General features: G+C 36.8%; 1 protein-coding gene across 7 annotated transcripts in view; it reads right to left on the minus strand.

Moving 5' to 3' along the window:
• The window catches only part of UTRN (utrophin), a 347,751-nt gene that overhangs the window by 92,572 nt on the left and 232,899 nt on the right, over nt 1-22,280 (minus strand). The window lies entirely within an intron of this gene.

Genomic DNA, 22,280 nt, shown 5'->3' on the forward strand with positions numbered 1-22,280 from the left:
TGGTACAGACTTGTACAGAATAATTCAAGGAGCAGACCAGCTTAACAGTTCCAACAGATGAAGGCAAAGCTAATTTCAAAGAAAACACATGGGATATTTCTTAAAAATGGAACATATTTAAATCAAGTCTCATTATGCACTCCTTCAAGGAAGTAAAGATGCATGTTATTGCGGTTTGTATCTCTTTATCACACTGTAGCTTCGTATGCCAATCAGCAGCTCCTGTAGCATTTAATTACCTACTCATCCTTAGTCTGCACCAGGTGCTTGCAAAGCTTCTGTTACTTTTATAAACTAAAATGAAATGGAAAAATCATCCATGGCATATGGCAGGATGAAGGGAGTAAGTAGGATAACTGAGAAAACTTGGAGACAAGGCTGTTTACACAGATCACACAGAGATCAAGGTTGTGATAGAATCTTTGCCAGCTGTCTACATTGTTAAAGAATCAACAAGACGGACAAAACAAATGCAGCGTGCTTAAAAGCTGTTCCTTCATGACAGACAATATTTAATATAAACACATATGCACAAATTTTCAGCAGTACATATTTTGGTCTCTGGACACAACTCCATGCAAAATTAAATTTTATAATGCACATACTCCAGGTGATAAAAAATGCATTCGAATAAAGAACAATATTTGAGATGGTGTATCTTACCACGCATCTACCTGTTATCACTTCCTACTCAATCTATGTGGCAACAGAAACCAAGAAAGAGAAAAATGGTGCATAACATATGACAATTAATACTGGAGATGTGCATAAGAGACTTATGCAGTACAAAGAGCTCTACAGATGAGACCTAGCTCAATGTGTTTGGGTAATCAGTGACAACAGTGACCAACATCAGAATAAGGAAAGAAAAGTAAGGATCATAGAGAAAAAAGAGCCTGTCCAGAGCCCTCTGTAGGGTCTTCCTACAGTCTCTGGCAGATCGACTTTTGGCAGATAGACTCGGTCAAGCAGGATCTGCCCTTCATGGACTCAGGCTGGCTGGGCCTGATTCCCCTGGAAGTTCCATACGTGCCATGGAGTGATCTCACTCAAGATATCTGTAATAAATACATTTTGATTATTTCAGATTCACTTTTTCAAATGGAAGAATCTAAAATTAAATTTTAGAGTTTGGAAGTATATCCCACAGCACTTGCACAGCACTTTAGAAACGGCCAAAGACAAGTGAGTGACGAAGACTGCATTTTCCCTGAATTGTTTCTGTTTCCTATTCACCACGTTGCCACTACTGCTGTGGTGGCAATCCAGAGTAGCAAAACAGAGCTGCAGCTACTAGGGTGCCTGCATAAACAGCAAAACAAAATCAACAGGAATGTAAAAGCACAGGTTTGGGCAAAAGAGAAAATGAGACTATGCACACAGGCGATCTTCTGCAGCCAAGAAACATTAGCTTACTTTAGGCTTTCCCCTGAATTTCTCAAAAATGATGCTTCAGGCCAGAAATAGGGGTGCTTCTTCACTGGGACTATTAATCTCTTTCCCTTCCCACACCTGTCTGTGGATGAGAGGATGTATTAATGGCTATTCAATTAAAAAAACATCCTGCTCTGTGTACCCTTTTATAGACAGGTATTATATAAAAGAAGCATCTATAACTAATTCTTAAACAAAGCAGTTTAGTAGCTATAGTAGAACAGCTTAAATCCAAAAAGACAGAGGATAAACTCTGGTTTATCATCTGTTGTTCCAACTTTCAGAAATATTACTTTTTAAAAACTAATAAATTGACAATCTCAAACAGTAAGTATTTATGTGCTAATGCCTTAGTTAAGAAAGGGTAACTGACTTCCTTCTGATGTTGTTAAAAGTAGTTCAACAACTGTAAGGCTATATTGTTCATTTTCCTTTAACAGCATTTTAAAAGAATAAAATGACATTTTGAAGCCCTTTTGGAAAGTTTTCACTTAAAATAACCTTGCAGAGACTTTGAACAGACTCCTTTGGGCACAAAAGAGAATCTGATACTACATAATAATGGCAGAGCTAAGCTTTATTTTAATATAGATTGCACTTAAAAGAACATTTAAAAGCATTTATTGACTTAAAGAACACAAGGCTACGCTTTTTCTTAAGAAAGAAAATGAAATAAAAACTGATTTTCACACAGTTAATCATTTGTCAGTCATTAATGAGAACCCGCTCTAGTCTTTTGAGAAAGAAGAACTTGCTTCAAGTCCTGCATTCCCAAGAGATGCTACAGGAGCTAAATCCAAATAGGGATGAAGGGAAACACTGCTTAATTGAGCAAAGGTTACAAAGCATAAGGCACAATGATGTTCATTAATGTCTTCCAAAAATGTTATGTAACTGGAGATTTTATTTCCCAGTCCACTGAAGAGAAACTTTATTATTTGTGTTTCTAGGTCACTGATAACCGAATCTTGGCTACCCTGAAAAGCCTGGTACTGGAAAGCGTGGGATGCCTGTAACCATGTGATTTGCAAACATGTTGCAAAATCTACTCTAAAACCCTGAGCTGTTGCCAAAGACACTGTCTTCAAGACAGATTTTCGAAAACGTTATGATTACTGTTCTGTGATTACTGTTCTTTACACAGAAGTAATCTGAAAAGACGAAGTTCTTCGCATGCACACATTTGCAGCTAAACAATAAATTCTCACAAGGATATCCTCTCCTGACTTTTCCTGAGCGATTGCTGGAAATTTGATTACTTTGCTAAACACTCTGTGGAAATTTTGTTGTCTGTTTTTTTTCCTTCTTCTATTTCATGAAAAGCCATTTTTGAACATTCGATTCATACTTCACACTTGGTCTGTATCAGAGAGGTTTTCTCTTTCTATGATTAAGCTTACTTTTATCAGTGGCCACACTTATACCGTGCCTTTATGAGTCCTGTTCTCTGTTTTTCTTTCATAATGATATGCTCCAGTATTGTAATGGGAAAAGCAAGCAAAAGTATCATAAATATTACAGATGCCTGCTATAATACAATGTTTAATTTGCTCATCAAGATGGCTTTTAAGCTAACTCAGCTTATTTTGGTCTGAAGACATTTTTGGACAGCAGCTAAAAAGGGCAGAAAATCATTAAATTTTATGGCTCAAATAAAACTACACAAAAAAGGATGAAAACAGGCTTGTTTAAAATTGCTGTGCACAGAATAAAAAAAAAAGATTATCTCTTTAATGGTGCTTTTACAAAAATATCCATTTAACATACCTAAGCAGGATTTAACATAGGAATTCGTATAGATTGCTCTCCACAGACAGCAAAATGCCTGACTTGGAGTGCAGAGCCTGACAGAACAAGAGAAAAAGAAGATCTTGAAGCTTTCTACTTTTTGGGTAATCGGAAATAGAGTTTATTTTTACACAACAGCAGTAATCACATAATGCAAGGAGTGAAACAATTCTCAGATGCCAAGTTGCTTCTAAGTACATATTTAATTTTACATCACAGAACTACAATGTGCTTTTCATGAAGGAAAATTAATCCCAGCAACCTTTTTTTATGGAAACATGGTAGCCATCCTGTTTCAACAACCTTGAAAGGCTAGAAGTTTAGAATTTGGTCGATTTTTTTGTTTGTTTGGTTAGGTTTTGATTTAAAATCTAAAGGAAAGTCTGGACTAGGTTTGCAGAGCAGAAGAGCATAAAATTTCTGGTTTTAATTTTTCCTGGAGAGTACATAGTTCATACTAAAATTATTAACCATTACTTGTGATATTAACATACGTTTGTTTTCAAGAAGTGACCAAGCACTCCATTTTAGATCAGGTCCAAATAGAGGCAATTCAATTGCAGCCCACAAATATTTTCTCTGCTTTTTTTTTTTTTTTTTTTTTTTTTTTTTTAAGACATAAACATATACACATTGCAGCTGTTACATAATACACTGTGCCTTAACCTGTTTAATTATAAAATGCCAATATACTCAATGAGAACGTGAGAGTCCTACAGTAATCACTACCTAAGTGCATCCTGGCAGTGCCCTTCTGATGAAAGAACAGCTTATTGGAAGTGATGCTCTCCTCATTTCAGAGAAGGCACCAACCCACAAGATAAGGAAAACTGAACCACAGCTGAAAACATCCCATCCAATTCTTGACTTCGTGAGTGGTCTTATGAATGCTAGTGATACATATTTCTACAAGAGCCATACAAACTAAAGAACAAGCAGTATAAAAAACAATGCATTTCCAAGCACTCTTTTTAGATATTCGGGTATTGCTTTGTCATTGACTAATATCAGCATGCTAGAAGGATGACAGGTTGTAATGTACTAATCACTTCACAATTACATTGTAATTTATTTTTACATTTAGGCATTTTTCAGGACCATATCTAAAGTTAAATCAATTTATGCCAGCTATACAGACTTGATCACTTGAGCAGGACAGAGATGTCTTCTACAATAAGTGCCTCTCCTTTACAAGTCACTGGATGGCAAAAGTAATCTAATATCTGACATGAGATACAAAGGTTTTAGAAAGCCCAACAGTGCCTCATAATAATGAGCAGACTTTAAACATGAGTTGATATTTAAAGGGCTGCACAGTCCTTTGAAAAAACAAAGAAAATGACACACACACAAAAACGCCTGACCAAGTGGAAACAAAATATGCAGGAAACCAGGAAACCAAAATTCTCATTTCTCCAGCTTTTTTCCATTTGGAAAATGTACTGACATCCATTACTAACCCAAGTAATCCAAGGGATCACGAAAAAAGGCCAATTTGTCTTGGATACAAGAGTAGCAAACTCGTGCCACTGTCTGAACAGCAGTTAATTATTATCACTGATTTTTTATTTTAAACTAAATTGTTGCTTTAAAGAAAAAGGTGTCATCAACCATCGTACACCAGACATACGTTTCAAAAGAAATATTGATAGACTTTCTGCCATTTGTTGAGAAATAAGGAGGGAGAGGGAGAAGAAGAGAAATAAGCCTCCTCTATTTGTCCCTTTTTCCTTTTTTCTCTTTTTTCTATTTAATCTCTCTTCTTTTTTTGCCTATCCCTTACAATATCTGCTGGTGACTGATGCACAAGAGGTTATAAGAAGTTTTTTTACTAAACCAGAACATTTATCCTAACATGCACAAAGCCACTATCCAGACAAAGACTGACACTAAGAAATCAATTAAAAAAATGTCTGCCAAGAAAAAAGACAAACCTCCACAACAAAACATCATCATACAATGCCAAACAATGCACAGCAGTTAGTCTATTTCTAATGTACTGTAAGAGATTATACTCTCTAAAGTCAACCGTTAAGATGGAGAAATATATAATCTAAGTAAGTTCAAATTCAAGTGCAGCTGTTTCACATACCTATCTAAAAAACAGATTTTACATTTCTTGTTCCATCTACACTGAAGCTTTAGCTTACTTGATGAAGCAAAGGAGATTGATGTCATTAATGTTAATTCCAAATAGTTTCAAAATGGGAAACTGTGCAATGCATAACTTAACAGCATAGCTTTGGACAGGTTTTACTACTTAATTACATAGACCTCAAATGAAATTACAGTGGAAACACTGACAGACGGTCAAATTTATATCTCTTCTTTATAGGTAGCAACTGGTAGAATTTCTGCTGATAATTTATATTAGATAATACTCAGAAAGAAAGGCAGAGGAGGAATAAAGTATGAATAAAAGGATTTTTATATGCATCCTAACAAAGCAATGCCTCCAAGCTGACAGAAAACACATAAAACATCTCTGCATATTAAATGGGTTATTACTCAATTTCACAAAAGTACCCAAATATTCCATTAGTACTAGAAACCCTGAACATCCACAACATCTTCCCTCATTTCCCTGCACTGTACAATAGCAATCATCTATCTCTTCACATACAAGAGAGAAATTATTCCCTTTTCTTTGTTTGTCAGCAATAGACATTCCTGCGTTTGTGTAGTCTTTATTTTTACCAATCACTGACACACTGACACACTGGCAGTGCTAACGGACCATCAGATTCTGGTTTCAGACTGGGATAATAATACTACTTACAAGTTGGATGCTGAATTCTTGTTCTTGAGAGAAGAGTCTTAAACTCAAGTCACCTTTTGTTCCTATTGAGGGATTAAAGTTTCCTCTGCATTTCTTCAAACAAACATCAACAACATCTATTGAGTTTGGTCTTGTAAGCCACTTTACTATTAAGCAGTACCTCCTATATCACTGCAGAGGTCTTGAGAAAGACTTATTAAATGCAGTGCACACTCCAGACACTCAAAAGGAATATTACTGCATGCAGCCCTACGTATAATCAGTGTATGAAGATAGAAGTGCTTTTGTTGAGAACACACCAATGTCTCAAGTATGTAATCTGTTTCCTGTAACATCAGCCTCCTCAGTGCAAGTGCACATCAGGGCCCTTGCTGATGAACTGCCATCATCAAAAGAAATTGGTTGTATCACATGAAATCAATTATGAATTACAAATAATCAGAAAAGGGAGATCACAGCAAAAAGTCTCAGATGAGTATCTCCTGTATGACAGATGCATAAGGGGAAGAATTCTTCCCCCTGCAGACGGAAGCATTGGCACAAGCACACTGCTGAAACTCAGTTTGCGTGGGCTGCACTGAGTGAACAAGTCTTGGGCTGCATACACAAAGGTCACTTCAAAAGTAATGCATCCTATTTATTCCCACAGAAACTACAACTGACACAAAGAGAACAATAACAAGAGAGCAAATTCTCAGCTACAAAGCACTATTTTTCAACATAGTCACCACTATTAGCTATGTACTTTTGCTAGCGTTGAACAAGTTTTGGCAATCTGAAACGTTCTCTATTTCCTTTATCAAAACAAAAAGCACAGCTACTTATTTTTTACCAATTACAGACTGTGTTTAGACAATAAATCAAAATGCATACAATTATTTGCTGTAAATTAAGCTGGCACCACATTGTGCCCTTCCTTCCCTCACCCTGGTTGCAGCTCAGACAACGTTAATAGCACACCTGTATTTGGCTGATGCTGAGCAGTGGGTGCGCTCCTGGGACCGGGCCGCACAGAGGGGCAGAGCTGCAGTAGGAGCAGAGGCCAGGCCATGCTGCAAGCTGTGCTGGGCTGCAATGGCCTGTGGGCTGGATAGGCCAGACAGACAACTGCATAATTATCAAAAGGAAGACAGACTGTTGCCTGATGCTGTATTCTCCCTTTGCAGCAAACAACCAGAGTCACGGACAGGCAGCAGCAGAGAAGCTATGCAGGCTTAGAACAAAGTCCTATTTGACAGTACCAGTTGAAGAAGTCATATCAACTGAATGATGCTCTAAGAAGGATTAAGTGGCTCCAAATTATCACCCAGGGCTCAACTCAGAAAGTTCTTTCCCCAGCAAACTACAGTTCTTCACTGTGCTTGCAGCATGGTCTGCTAGGTTGGATTTCAAGACAAGGCTCTTCATCAGATGGTGATCAGGCACTGGAACAAGCTCACCAGGGCAGTGGTGGTAGTGCCAAGCTTATCAGAATTCAAGAAGTGTCTGGACAATGCTCTCAGATATATGATACAATCTTTGGGTGGTCCTGTGTGGAGCCAGGATCCTTATAGGTCCCTTCCAACTTGGGATATTCTATGATTTTATGTTTTGTATTAAAATGCACTCACCTCCCTAATACTCCAAACATTTCTCTGTTATTTTACATCACCAAGATCTACTTCCCCTTGGAATTTCATTTTATTCTCCACTTTTTTTTTTTTAATCTGATCAGCAAGCCTTTATAGAGCCTATACTGCATAGCTGGTTACTGTGGCCTGACAGATTATACTGGAGCTCTGATTTTGGCTCCTTCTCAAATATTTGGTGTCCATGAATCACTTCTAAGTATTTCAACCATCTGCTAATACTTTCAACATCTGCTCAACATGAAAAAGTGGTGATATAAAACCACCACTGCAAAAAGTAAGCAGAGATGGGAAGTATTCTTCAGAAAAATTACTTCTTTAAATAGTTTGAGCATATTTGCAAGAGATACGAAGAAGGATTACTCTAAGGGCAACAAGACTGTTTCCCTCTGGATGCACACCTCTTCAGCTGGTTCTAGTTGACATCAGAAGATACATGAAAACACACACATACAAAAAGAGAGAATGTGACATATATCCATACAAGCCAACTGCATTAAAAAAAAAGGCCCAACTGTGATATCTCAAATTCCGTTGCACAACAGCAATGCAGTGGGTATCACAACACTGTTTTTGATAGCTGTTTGCTTGTTTGTTTTAAGTAGTAGAGGGATTTCCCTCATTGTGACTCACATCTACAATAACAACAAATTCAACAGAAAGTTTTCCTCCCTTCTCAAATAGGGAAGGTCCAAACTGGTAACAACTTGCAATAGTCTGCACTACTCAAATAGTACTTCTACCTAAACCTAAACTTCTACCTCTGTAAACTAATTTTATGAAATACAACAGCCTTGCTAAGTCTCTGAATTTTCAAACAGATGATTAACAGTGTCTCATAAAAGTAACAGAAAGCCCACCTGGAGCTGCAAATTAAACTAAGCAAATAAGCAAAAAGAGAAGCTAAAGGTACATGAAAAAAAAAAAAAGTCGGTTTTCAGTCAACCCTACCAATTAGAAGCCAGAACTAAAATATTGCTGGAGTTGTAAGGCACTGGAAATGGCTGCCCAGAGTAGTTCTGGGTGCCCCATACTTGGAAATCAGGTTGGAGGGCCTCTGTGCAGCCTGATCTTGTGGTTGACAACCCTGCTCCAGCAGGGGATTGTGACTGGATGGACTTTAAGATCTCTTCCAACACAAACCATTCCATGATTCTAATGTACATATACTGAGTCATAATTAAAACAAACAAACAAACAAACAAAAACCAACCAGGTAAACCTGACTAAAAAATGTCAGTGTTTCATAAATTGTATTAAATCACCCAATGACAGGTCATGCCCTTCTAACTAACCAACTGAGTTTGTTATTTTATTTTAACTTAATCTTATTAACATGGAGCCTTGCTGCAAACATCGTCATTAACTACTTTTTGGAAGATCACAAAGTGGTTTTCCCACTTATGAGAAAGAAACCATTTAATGTAGCTGACACTAATCTGGGGTCAATTACTGGAAGACAGAAGCACTTACAGACTTTCTTCCATGAAGCAAGGTAATATCCAGTTAACTCTGCTACACAAGTATTTCCCCCGAGAGAGCAGACACAGATCACAATACTTCTATTACTTATGCTCATTTACTTCATTTACTTTTTCTATTTTTTTTCTCCAGTATGAAAAGGTTAGACTTTTTTGGTTAGTTGGTTGCTGCCTTGTTTTTTGTTTTGTTTTTAAATTATTTGGACAAAAGAACTGACAAATTTTCATTGTAGTAAAACCAAAATCTAAAATTAAAAAAAAAAAAAAAAAAAAAATCATCATTTTCTTAAGAATCTGAGAACATGAAATCAAACTATTTCTCCTTAAGAAGCATGGAATATACAAAAGCCAATTGTTATTTTTAGTCTTGAATACTTAAAAGCAAGAAGTATGACATGGCAAAGTTACCTAGTAAAGGCATGAAGAAAAACAGAAACAAGAAATAAAATGCAGAAAGTAACAATAACACAGTAATATCTACAGTAATATTTCCCAAAGAAGTAAATAACAATTTGAATGCAAAACATGCAAATGCAGTGCAGCAAGACAACTACACATCGATTATCCACCCTAGAGAGCCCTACTGTAATATGTATAACAAATATAGATTTTAAAAGCAGTAAAGGAATCTCACTTATTTATTTATACTATACGTAGTACTGGAGTGTTCTGACTTTAGTGCTTGCAACTCAGGAAAGAAGTAATTGCTTTTTAGGAATCTTACCACATTTACTTACAAGTATAATAAAATCTGGTGTGTTCAGTTGCTCTGCACAGATTCTTAGACCACATCATCATTTTCCAGGACAGAATAAAGCAGTATGATTAACATCTGCCCTGCATTTGCTCTTTCATTTTCTCTCCAGCTAAAGAAGTCTGTTCAGAAAATACCTCTGGCTTTTACATGCTATGGGTTTTTCCTTTCCTTTCTCACAACACATACTGTGTTGTGTTTACTAACAGCCATTCCTCCATGTAAATTTACTTTGCAATTTTAAATTCAGTGTTGAGAATAACAACTTTTCCCTTCTCTGTCAGTGCTGCTGCACCACCATCATGAGAAGCATAAATCGAAAGACTTGGATAAAAAAAGGGTTTCAGTAACTGAAGCTAAACTATGCTCACCATGCTAAGAATCACTTAGCAGTCAGAAATGTCAGATGACATTGGCTGCATGTTGATACAGAAGAGCACAAAATCATAAGAAAACCACCCCAAACAAGGCTGACCTATTGGAAATAAGTGATTTCAATGAAGCATGACTGCCTTGTAGCTTCAGACTCCTCGGCATATCTCTCTCTGCCCATATGCATCACCTCCTTTGTGCTCATCTCTGTCCACTGCCTCCAAGCTCTGAGCATCTCAGAGCATCACAAATACAGCATGACAGGGAAAACTGCAGATCACTTGCACGTCACTGTTGTTGGAGAAGCTGCGATTGGTTCCTGTAACACCTCCATGCAAAGTGAAGCAACGCTGCAGAATTAATTCATCTTTGTGAAATGACAAAACAAACCTAACTGCTGAAAATCAGAGATGCAATTTTAAAAACCATTTATTGCCTTCTTTTGTGTAAGAAAGGGGAATACACAACTGGGCCTTTCTCCCTCACAGAAGAAAAGCTGTAGAAGAGGAAGTGGACTTTTCTTTCCTAAGTGATAGGGGTCAGACTTGGATATTTATTATTGCAAAAAAAAAATAGTTCATCTTTCAGTGAAGTTTCTCAGCACAGTTCTTTGACAGAGAAGAGTGGACATAAATTAGTATGCGCATCTTTATAAGCACCTTTTGAGATAGCTTACAACTGTACAAATCTGGCACTGATCATCTTTTTACTGCCAAAGCAGTAGATTCATTTTAAATATATATAATACTAAGGCTGCAATCTGATAATCAGAAAATCAAGGTGCATCTACAGCTTTGCTGAAGAGTCAATGACAGCCTGATCATAAGCTTTCCCTTCCCATTTTGAAAGACTAAAGTCCATCAAATACAATCAACAAAATCGTTTGTTCTGCAATTAATTATTATTATTTTTTTTTTTACTTCTTAATACAAACCAAACACATCCATAGGACAGCTTTTCAATTCTGTGGACTCATCTGTTATCTATGTCACTTACGTTAAAGACTTGTTTATTCTAAAATATCCCTTTCAGTGGCATAGAGCTTTACATATGGGCCTTGCCACTAGATAGTCCGCCACGTTTCAGTGCTTCCTATCACTTCTTTTGGCAAGAAGCCTGTGGTATGCACCTAGGCACATTTTCACAGTCGGTGGTTGCTTTGTGGATCAGGGAACAGTTACACAAGTAAAGCAGAACACACAGATTCTGATTCACACTCTAAAAGGAACTACTGCGTAAGACTGAACAGGACTCTGTATGGTTTCTAAGGGTCCCCTAAAGCCTCATGTGCTGAATCCAACATTTACGTCTCTCAACTCAAACCACAGGAGCAGTGCAAGGACCAGAAATGATTTCTGGATGCAGGCAAGTCCCTCACAGAAGAGAGCAATGACAGGGCATCTGTTGGCCAAAGGGGAAGAAAATTGCACAGAAATCTGCCTAGGGAAAAAAAAACTTCACTTGACGTTACTTAAATGCAGGTTAGCAGCACTTACTGGCAAACAGCCTCAAACTTCGATGAGACACCAGAAACTCAACTATGAGAAACCATGCCAAAAAAGGCACTGATTATGTATTTTCCCACCTTGAATTCCAGGAGACTGAAAAAACACAACTAATCCAATCAGGGACCAGATACCCAGTTAAGTGCACTTAGCAACAACATTTATGTTCAGTCCTCCAAGGCTAGAGATGCACATAAGGAAATTTATCACATAACAAGCAGCTATTAGCTTTGCCTTAGCTTTGTGTTTTTCTCTCTTCTCACTTTTTTTTTTTTAATTAATTACAAACTTTGTAGTGATTTGTAAATAACATTCTTATACTTCCAAACAAGTGCACAGTTTTGACAGACTCCAATTTTGCCACTCGCTCAAGATTCCCTAAAAAATCCTGCATGCGCTGGTAACTCCAGCCACCTACATCATGTCTTTTACCTTTCTTTTTCTTCCAACATCTCAGAAGAGCATCACCAGGTTTTAAAATTACAAAAACCAAACAGACACAAAGAAAAACCAAAAAAACAACAACCACATTATTTTCTGTTTCTGGAGTAAATAAACTCCAGGGTTTTTGGTTTTTTTTTACAAGTAGCCTGATCAATAACTCTTATCAGCTGTAATTTTTGTCTTAACCTTGCAATCACTGGTAATATGGAGTTAAATTTTCTCTCAAACTTAACATTCAAATATTGAAATAGAACTCTCAAATTCCTGTGATGAATATACATCTCCTTTCTCTGGGTATTTAATTAGAAAAATATGTAGAAATGAATTTTTAAAAGTGCAGTTCATAATGAATCAGCAGATCAATATAAGAAAGCTAAGCACTACCACTATGTTTTAATGACTCAAGCCTAAAAGCTTTCTAAATCTCACAATTAAAAGAACTATATATTGTTCCAAGTTCTAATTCATTTTTATTCATACTGAAAAGCTGCCAGAATTACTAAGCACCTATCATTATAAAAGAAAATTAATAGCATAGAAGGTATTACTTCTAAAATACAATATTTAAGCTACAACCTTACAACTTCTCAGTAATAATTTTTACTCCCAGTTTAGAGGGTACTGAGACACTACTGCAGCAAGGAAAAAAAAAGTTAATTCACATCCACTTTTTAGTCAGAGCATGGGAACTCGTTTCTAGATCAGGCACTGAGCCTCCTGAAAGCATACAGACCTGGCGTGACAGCACACATTAACCACAGCACTGGTATCAGCGTGATGAGCTGCACAGAGGCCCTTGGCTTCAAAACTCCAGATGGAAAATCATGAGCAGAGGGTGCACGGGGCGTAACTGCCAGATACCATCAGTCATCACTGAAAAATTACAACATCAGCCCTGCATTCATTTGATGACAACTTTTTTTTTTTCAGAGTCATCCTTTCATTTATAGTATAAAATTTTTACATTTTAGCATTTCTTTTTCCAAATTGTTTATTTTCTGCCCAAAATATGACCTATGCAAGGTTATGAATCTTCACACAAACTCGTAGTCTGCCTCCTGCGGGGCAGGTTATCCACTCATAAAGGAGATGGCACCATAAAATGTGCAAGTTACTATTATAAAAAAATTTAAGACAATGACCCAAAGTAGTATTTAATTGGAACATGATGCATTTGTTCCAGCATGTTCATTAAAACTCTCTCTTTACTACTCTCTCTTCAATTATTACTAATTCTAAATTCTTGCTGACCTGTTTCATTGACTTAATGAAACAATACCACTCAAGTAAGTGGCTTTTAATGAGTTAAGTCTGTGTTTTTACAAAAAACTTTAAGTGATTCTGTGATTCAAGTGAATCACAGTAAATGAATCACACATTATAATAGCATGCATTTTTTAATGACAGTATAAAATCATAAATTTAATCCTTTCACTAATCAAGAGATTATATTTTAGATCTTAGAAATCCTTCAAGCATTTAATTTGCAAACCACATGTTTCAGAAGGAGAGGAAGACTTCTGAGATTTTTTATTCATTATATTGGGACTTTTTGAGCAAAATCTTAGCAATGCAGAAGGAATGTACAAAACTCATTCAAGCCTCAAATAAATGGGAAATAATTGTGCCATAGCATTTACTTAATGATCTATGGTTCTAGATTACTACTCAAAAACTTATAAAATAATTTGTTTGCAAAAGCCAAAATTGCCAATTTTGACAACATTTGAAACTAACTGGCAAATATCATAATTTTACTGGGTTAGACCATCAAGCATTGCCAGAAATCATTGTTTTTTCTATTTACACATTAATTATAGAAGAAATTTCAAAAAAAAAAGATAAAAATTACACTGTATATATATATATATATATATAATTAGCACAAGTAACTACTAAAAATAATTATTTGATAAGATCTTTATAACATTCTCCCTTACTCCATGGTACTTCTATTGATGTAATTAACAGCCCACAGTGGCTAGAAGTCCAATAGACCCATGGAGCTTCCTACACGTAATTAACGTCTATACTTCAAAGAAGTATTTATTGCCTAAGTGCAATAAAAGGGGTAGCCAACAAGCAGCCATCATACGTCAGCAACAGGATGGTGTACCTGACAACCAGCTGTGCTGACCTCTGTTTGCTGCAGAACCAGAAGAGGCTGCTCACGCCACACAAGATATCACACATGTATTAGCTATTTGGCAGAGCAGGCTGTGAGGTTTCCCAGTCTATTAATACACATTACTCATACTTTGTCATTGCTTGGTGACCACCAAAACTTGCCCCACACAATTGTCAGTCAGATTACAAAGATATTTGTTAAAAAGAAGCAGAATTTACATTTGGATAGATAGTTGAGGAATCATTTCTAATGCATCCAAAACAAATAAACAAGCAAAAGACAACCAAACAAATGGGAAAAAAAATAAAACAGAAAAAACCAAAATTTTATTTCCTTTCCTCTTTTGTACGAACAGTTCTAAACCTATAATTTAATCTCAAGAATGAAAAAAAAGGGTGGGCTGCTATAATGGCAGTGCAATTTTTCCAATTTACTGCTGATGTTCCTAGGGTGGATTACTGGCTGCAATAACAAGGGATTGAGGATTCAATAGTTCAGGAGTTAACTAGAATAAATACTCTTCACCTCTAAATAGTCTGCCTGCAGCAACAAGAAGCAGGATCCAGATGATGATATCCTTGACAGAAAATAAAAGGGACTCTTTGCCAGTCTATGCTTGCAACCACCACCAAAGTTTCAAAGGGTTTCTAATGTGACACAAGAGACTTTCTCTTATTGCACATTTAAGAATAAACCAATGCGCTTGTTCCATTTGCCCCAAAACAATTATAGAGATGAAACTCATCCTTTGGGAATACACAATGAAAGAGGATAAAAATCCCCAGCACTTGCACAAACTGCGTATGGAAAAGACTTATGTAAAGAGGTTCTTAAAAGATTTGGAGTAATCCCTGCAAATTATCTTCCACACCCCAAATGACAAACGAACAGCTTTGCTAAATACCCTTCGTCTCTTCTCACTTGCCCCCATTTATCCTAACAGATCACAGGAAAATGAGATCTGAGGAGATCCTCTGGTTATACAGAAAGGATCTCAAAATGATTTCATTATAGGAAGGGAATGAACAGGATAAACAGTTTTCAGTTCAACCTAATGGAGGTTTTGAAACCACCTGAAAAAATATGGCAATAGTCACTGTATTATAGTAAATGACTTTCTAGTGGTTTTCCAAAGTTGGAAAAACAAATTTACTGCTTCTGTGCTGAACTCGCTGAGTTTTTCGGGGGGGAAGTTATAATCTTTTCCCCCTGTCTCTCTGCCTTTGGAAAAACAGACTTCAGCAAAAATACATTTGTGTTCAGAGAAATGGCCTCTTTTGTTTCATTTATCTGAAGTGGGAGGTCTTCTGTTGATGTCCTCAAGTTCCAGGTAATAACTAGCATTTTAAAATTTAATTCAAACACCACCTGTTTTTAAAAAATGCATACACTAAACTGGAGCTCCTGAAAACTTCTATGGGATTTATAGCTTGGAAAAAAGATCTTGGGAATCTGACTGAACGTCCTCTGAAATCATTTGCTTGATATGTGGCAGCAACCAAAAAGTCAATGAAGTGTTGCGCACAATCTGAAAGAGCGGGGTAAAAAGCAATTGTTTTACTAAATATGAAACAGTGATGCAATCTCATCCTAAGTAACACACCCAGTACCAGCTGACACTCGTCCAGGATGCAGTGGAGTCAGGAAAATGCAGAGAGATGAACAGCAGAGGGAGTTGTGGCAATACCGCAGCTTTTTCACGGTTAGAGATTAAAAAGGTTCAGGAGTGGAAGAGGTGGTATGAATAAGGTTTCCAAATGATTTGGAGGTATGAATAAGGTTTCCAGAGTGAGTGAAGAACTGTTATAATTATATCAAATCCAATAGTGCTAGAGCAAAGGCTACTGAAACTTAAATGAGAAGAAAATCAAGTGAAATATGACTTTTTTCTTGGCATTGTTGGGAAGAGGGAAGGATTTTGGTTCTTTGTTCAAACACAGTAAGTGGTAAGAATTTGTTGTCTATTTGCCACAGAAAGTTCTAGAGACAAAATATCAGCGAATTCAACATGAAATTAGATAAATTAATGGGAAACAGGTACAAAAACATATAAGGACCAGAGCATAGATATGGTATGATATAAGGACCTGAACATAGATATGATATGAAGGATATACAGTTGTCTTCATCCACTAATGGTGAATGCCTGGAACTTGAAGAGGAACAGACAACAAATGGCCAGAATGAAACATTCTCAGTAAATACCAACTTCTATTGACACAACTGAAGAAAATACACTGTAATGGATGAACTGTTGTTCTAGAAAAAAGATTCTGTATGTGCTTAAGTGTACGTGTCCCCAGTGAAACATGGGCTTCAAGTCAAATAACTGAAAAACAGAAATAAAACAGCAACAACAAAATGACTGAATTATACATAAAAGAACTAGAACAAGGAAAGAGTTAGAGGTCAAGAAATGTAGCATTCCCCAAATCATTCCTGTAATTAAGCTTCAAAAAGTCATACTAAATCCTCAACTTTGACCCCCCTTCAATAACCTGATGGCAATATTGTTTTCTGACACAGCTTATTAAGAATCGGGACATTCATGACCCAGTTCCCATACGAACAGTTTAGACACATGCTGGTAGAACAGTATCCAAGCTACAAAGCCTAAACACAACTGCAGAATGGGTGACCACTATGTTTGTGCTCCAGCCCTTCCCTAGCAAAGCAGATGGCTCACCTGCCACTTCCAGTCAGTTTTGTAGCCCAGAACATGGGAGAAGAAACTAATGATATGATACATCCTACTACATCAAGTTGTTCTGAGGTAAGCCAAAGGCTTCTGCTAATAGTGATGGAAGCAGAGAGGTCTTTTGGAATGGGGGGAAAAAAAATCCCAGAGAAAAAGGCACATCATAGTTACAATGGATGGCGGAAATGCTGACCACTTTGCTGTTTCTGCAGTTTTAGCCCAATTTCTAACAAACACTTCCCTTCAAAGCAAAGTTAGAATACCTTCTTTGACATATAGTTATAGGATATACTTCGAGAAGTTTAGGCTTTATTTAGTAGCTTGAAAAAGACTCAATAATGTCTTTCAAGTTTATATAGGATTCTTTGATTAGAAGAAACAAGAGCAACGTGAAATGTACATATTGATATAGATATATACTTATATAAGGAAGTACTAAGACTATATCACAGAAATATTTTGCTTACTGCATTGAAAAAAACTGCCTCATTGCTTTTCCATAGCAAGATAGCTTGCTTTACTTTGCTTTAGTGACTGAATATTTTGTTCTTTCATTATCCAGGTTATTTATTATTTTAAGTACTGATACATTGCAACTTTCGACGACTTATCAGAAGACAACTGTGCTTTTGGGAGCAAGCTGAAATACAGCCAGAAGCAATATTTTTTTGTTCAAGTTAAAAAACAAATTGCACTGACATTCTAATTTAACACTTCATTCTTTGCAACATGCTTTTGTTTACACATCATTCTTTTGGAAAAATACTCCAGGAGAGCAGAGCGATACACACCTGAATCATTCACATAACACAAAAATCAATTCCAGTAAATCCTTAGTGAGCAATGGCTTTTAGTCAGGACCATTTGAGAACTCTCATTTGACTTGAGACATTGACTACATTCTTCCTTTTTTGTAACAAAGTATTCCCACCCACAACTTCCACCTCTTCCTTCTAAACATCCCTCAGAGAGAACAGCTTCAATTAAAGACATCTCCTTACTTTGAAGAGCTACTTCACAGTAGCCTGATCGGGAATGCTAAAGCTCCTACTTTATTCTCATCCTTGTCTGTTAGAACAGGTTGCAGCAAAACGGTCTATCAATCCCCTTCTCCCAACTACAGGTTGCTTAATTCTTCTTCTCATCCACTCACAGCTCACATCTCAGTCAAAAATTAGTATGGCAGCAGCATAGCTGACCACCTCTACTCACACAGATTTTGCGTTTGCTTCATGCCTTATGCAATGAGATGCATAACAAATTAACACAGCTCCTTCCTAGATTACAATCAAAAGTATAGAATATGACAACAATGATATAATAATGAACATTTTTTGTTAGAAATTTTTAACAAAAAAAAAAAAAAAAAAAAAAAGCAAATTTTAATATGGAAAGTAGGCAAGAAATATAAGCCTAGAATAATTAAACAGGAAATACTTTAAGGCTAATCCCCATTCCCCTAAATCAGGCAGGCAATGCCTGAGTCTACAAGGGGCCTGTTGACTCGAAAAAGTAGACTGAAAGAAAGGAGCCTCACAGAATGGAACTTGCTGACTTGACCAACTAGCCTTAATGACTGTCTGAGAATGAAAGCATGGAAAACACAAAAACACAAGTTGGAAGCTGTAAGATCTATGGGATCTGCCTTTGCAAAGTGATAGACTGTTTATCTTCCCTTCCTCTCATGGCTGCTCACAGCAAATAAACATCAGAAAAGGGAGGAGGGGTGCACAACCACCAAAGGCTCTCATTAAAGACTTTCAAGTCTTCTAGACACAAGTAGGGTACCACACCAAAGGGCAGACTCAGACGAAGTCAACCATATAAGGGTGAACATGCATATTTACATCTGTCGATCCACCACTCGCAGATGAAGACCCCAGACTCAGGACAACGCTGGATCCAGAGCAGGTGAAATACCTCTACTTCTAAATCTCTGTTTCTCTCTCTCCTTTTTCTTCAAGGTTTTCTTCTAATTGCTTTTCTTCAAGTAGCCATTGCCTAAATTTGCTTTAAAGTAGCTGCTTACTAATTGCTGGAATATTGCCACATTTTGCCTCAAAGAAGACAAAATTATTAGTTTAGGCAAAATTATTAGTTGATAGAAAGCTCAATAAATTGTCTTGTATTGTTTCTCTGGGTCACTGCCTGACTCTGTCACTCTGGTGATCCCTTAAGAGCAGGGAATGTCCTACTCACTGAAATTCCAAAGATCCACCTTACTCACAACCGACCGAATGATAAAAGAGACCTGTCTTATAGAAGAAGTTAACATTACAGAACCACAGAATCATACAATTGTAGGGGCTGGAAGGGACTTCCAAAGATCATCCAGTCCAGCCCCCCTGCAAAGCAGGCCCCCTGCAGCACGCTGCACAGGTAGGCATGCAGACAGATCATGAATAACTCCAGAGAAGGAAAATCCACAACCTCCCTGGGCAGCCTGTTCCAGTCTTTTCCTGCTGGTAAAGAGAACAATGGAGTTATAGGCATCCTGAAGGGACAGAACCAGTAGGAAGTATTTTCCAGTTGGCTAAGCTAACATTTTTGATGAAGTGGAAATTGCTAAATAAAGTATTTTTTCAACTTTGTATTCAACTTTGTATAAAGTATTATTCAACTTTGAGTATTTGACCAATTTAACAAACCAAATTTGAAACATGAAATTGAAAAAAAAAAGAAAAAACATGAAATTGAAATTGACAGCAACCCCAAAAGTTTGATGAGTATCTGAAATATTAATGATCCACCCATAGACATAACATTACAATTCAAACAATTACAGGTCATTGGCCAATTCATTCAATTCCCAACTCAAGGGAAACTAAGTTAAGCATGTCTGTGATAAGATTATTTGGGAGGTTCTTTGTTTATTCTTTGTTTGGAGTTTGTTGAGGCTTTTTTTTTTTTTTCTTTTTTTTGCAACTTCTATTTTGGCAGTTGATCAGAACAGTTTTGCATTACTATGTGAATATTCACATGGAAGACTGTGAAAGAACAGAATTAAAGCAAAAAAACTGAGTCGGTAAGGATAAGCAAAAATTGAGAAACAGGAATTAAAGTGATTGATTGGTAATCAACTCAGAAAAGGCAGCCACTCCCTATAGATCACTGCTTGTGTCAGCACCTTTGCACCTGTGTTTTCTATACTTTGAGGACATGAATATTCTCTGCTATAAGTACATGTCATACAGAAGCATTTGAGTTCAAAAGCCATCTAAAACTTCCACACACTGTCCCAACATTTTCATACTAAGCACTTCTGGATTTTTTCCACTGTTCTTGGATCTGTCACCACTCTCAAAAACAAAGAAATTTTGAAAATAGTTAAAATAAGAAATTTGAGGTTCTTCATTGAATCCTGCCTTCCTCCTCTAAGATAAAGAGCACAGCTCAGCACCCAGACAGGATGCGCTCGCTGTTTGACTGCACTTGGAATTTGGCATGTGATAAGACTGTGAGCTGCTACGGTTCACGGAAGTTCATGTGATAACAACATAAAAATTAGTGCAATATTTAAAAATATTTGCAACTCTGAAATATTTCTGTCCATCTAGAACACGTGAGCTAAATCTGATTCAACATTGATGTGGGTAATGTTTATTTTTAAAGCACGAAAGTATTATTGTTACTAAAAACAAAAACAAGCTTAAAAATCAATTTGCAAATCATTTTATTCCTCCTGTCCAAACAGACTTTCGTAGCACAGAAACAATGAGAGCTAACTCAAACTATCACATAATACTGTACTTATTTACCTAATGCTGCAGAAGCCCTGCAGTGAGTGGGGGAGACGCTACCAGAGGTTAGTACCACTGAGCTGAAGCAAGAAAGACAGTTTCATGTAACTGAGGGGAAAAAACTGTAGGTTAATAAGAATGATTATCAAGTAACTAGGGTCAAAAAGCAATGCTAAGATGAGAAGGATTGAGAATCCTAAAAAACGAAGGACGGGAATGATAATATCATGGGCCCCCGTTTTAAAGAGCTCAGTGAATATTTTGCCACTTACATTTTAATGTACCAGCAAGGACAAGATCAGGTGAGCATGCAGAAATAAGAGAAAAGGGATCACAGAGAAGTGGAGATAAAATACTGTACTGAACTGCTCAATTTGCACAAGGACAATTTCAAAGCATCATTCAGATGTGAAAATAAATAGGAGAGCAGAAGCTCCCAAGCCTTGTGCAGGGAGGCACCAGCTGACAAGTGCTGCTGAAGCTTAAGATGAAGTTATAAAAAGTATGAGGTTGATAGAAAGTAAATCTTACAGGTAATGTGAAATGCCTAGGAGGCTTAATACTCGAAGAAGTGTGGGCAAAGAAATGTGGCATTTAATCTAACACCTGGACAGCCAGTGATGACAGGTAGAATAATAGGAGAATCCTTGAGAGTGAGAGAAATCAAGTAACATATCTGAAATATTTATCTGATTAAGTTTCAGCTTAACACAGGGCACAAATAGTGAAAGTAGCATCTTAATGCAATGCAATGCAAGTGACATAAACTCAAGGCACAGAGTGACTGACAGAGCAGAATCACAAAGTTATTTTTAAAAAGAATTCAGTAGATTTTGAAAAGACAAAAAATTTCTGTAACACAAAGTTTTATTCTACATTTGGACAGATGTTAAATAATGCTGAGAGAAAGGGGCAGGAGAACCTACAGAGGACTTTTTTTTTTTTTTTCCCCTCCCTCCTTCAGTTTCCACTTTCCACATGAAAAACAACTTTTCACCCTGGTATAGTTACTCAAACTATCACTTCAATAAGGAACAGACGGTTCCTGCTCAGAAACAGTGTGAAGCTCTGCCATGCAGAATCAAACCAGTGGACAGCTGCAGTCCAGCTCCCTGTCTCTGGTAACCACAAATAAACAAGTTCAACAGAAAGTGAAATACCACACATTAATAGTTCTTCTTTGGTATGACAGTAACTATCATGTGAAACATAGGAATTTCTTTGTTCCTACAAAAACAACTACCAGGAAAAAAAAGAAAAAAAAAAAAAGTCCAGTTATCCCCTGAGATAGATCTGCAATTGAATACTGACTTGCTGCCTCCATAGGTGTACAAAAAAAATGGACAGATTATCTTTGTGCAGGGGATCTTATTAAATACTGGACTAGGGCAACTATACCCAATACTTTCTGTGACAGCAAAAGAGCACCGCCTTTTTGAAACATGAAAGAATCATCTCTAAGAGCTTGTGAATATACATATTAGAATATTAAGTTAACCTCAATGTATAATAAAATAATCCTCATTCTT

This window comes from Centrocercus urophasianus, unplaced genomic scaffold (assembly GCF_019232065.1).
Source record: "Centrocercus urophasianus isolate 14NV4802_14NV808 unplaced genomic scaffold, USGS_Curo_1.0 seq_10, whole genome shotgun sequence".
In the NCBI taxonomy this organism is placed as follows: Eukaryota; Metazoa; Chordata; class Aves; order Galliformes; family Phasianidae; genus Centrocercus; species Centrocercus urophasianus.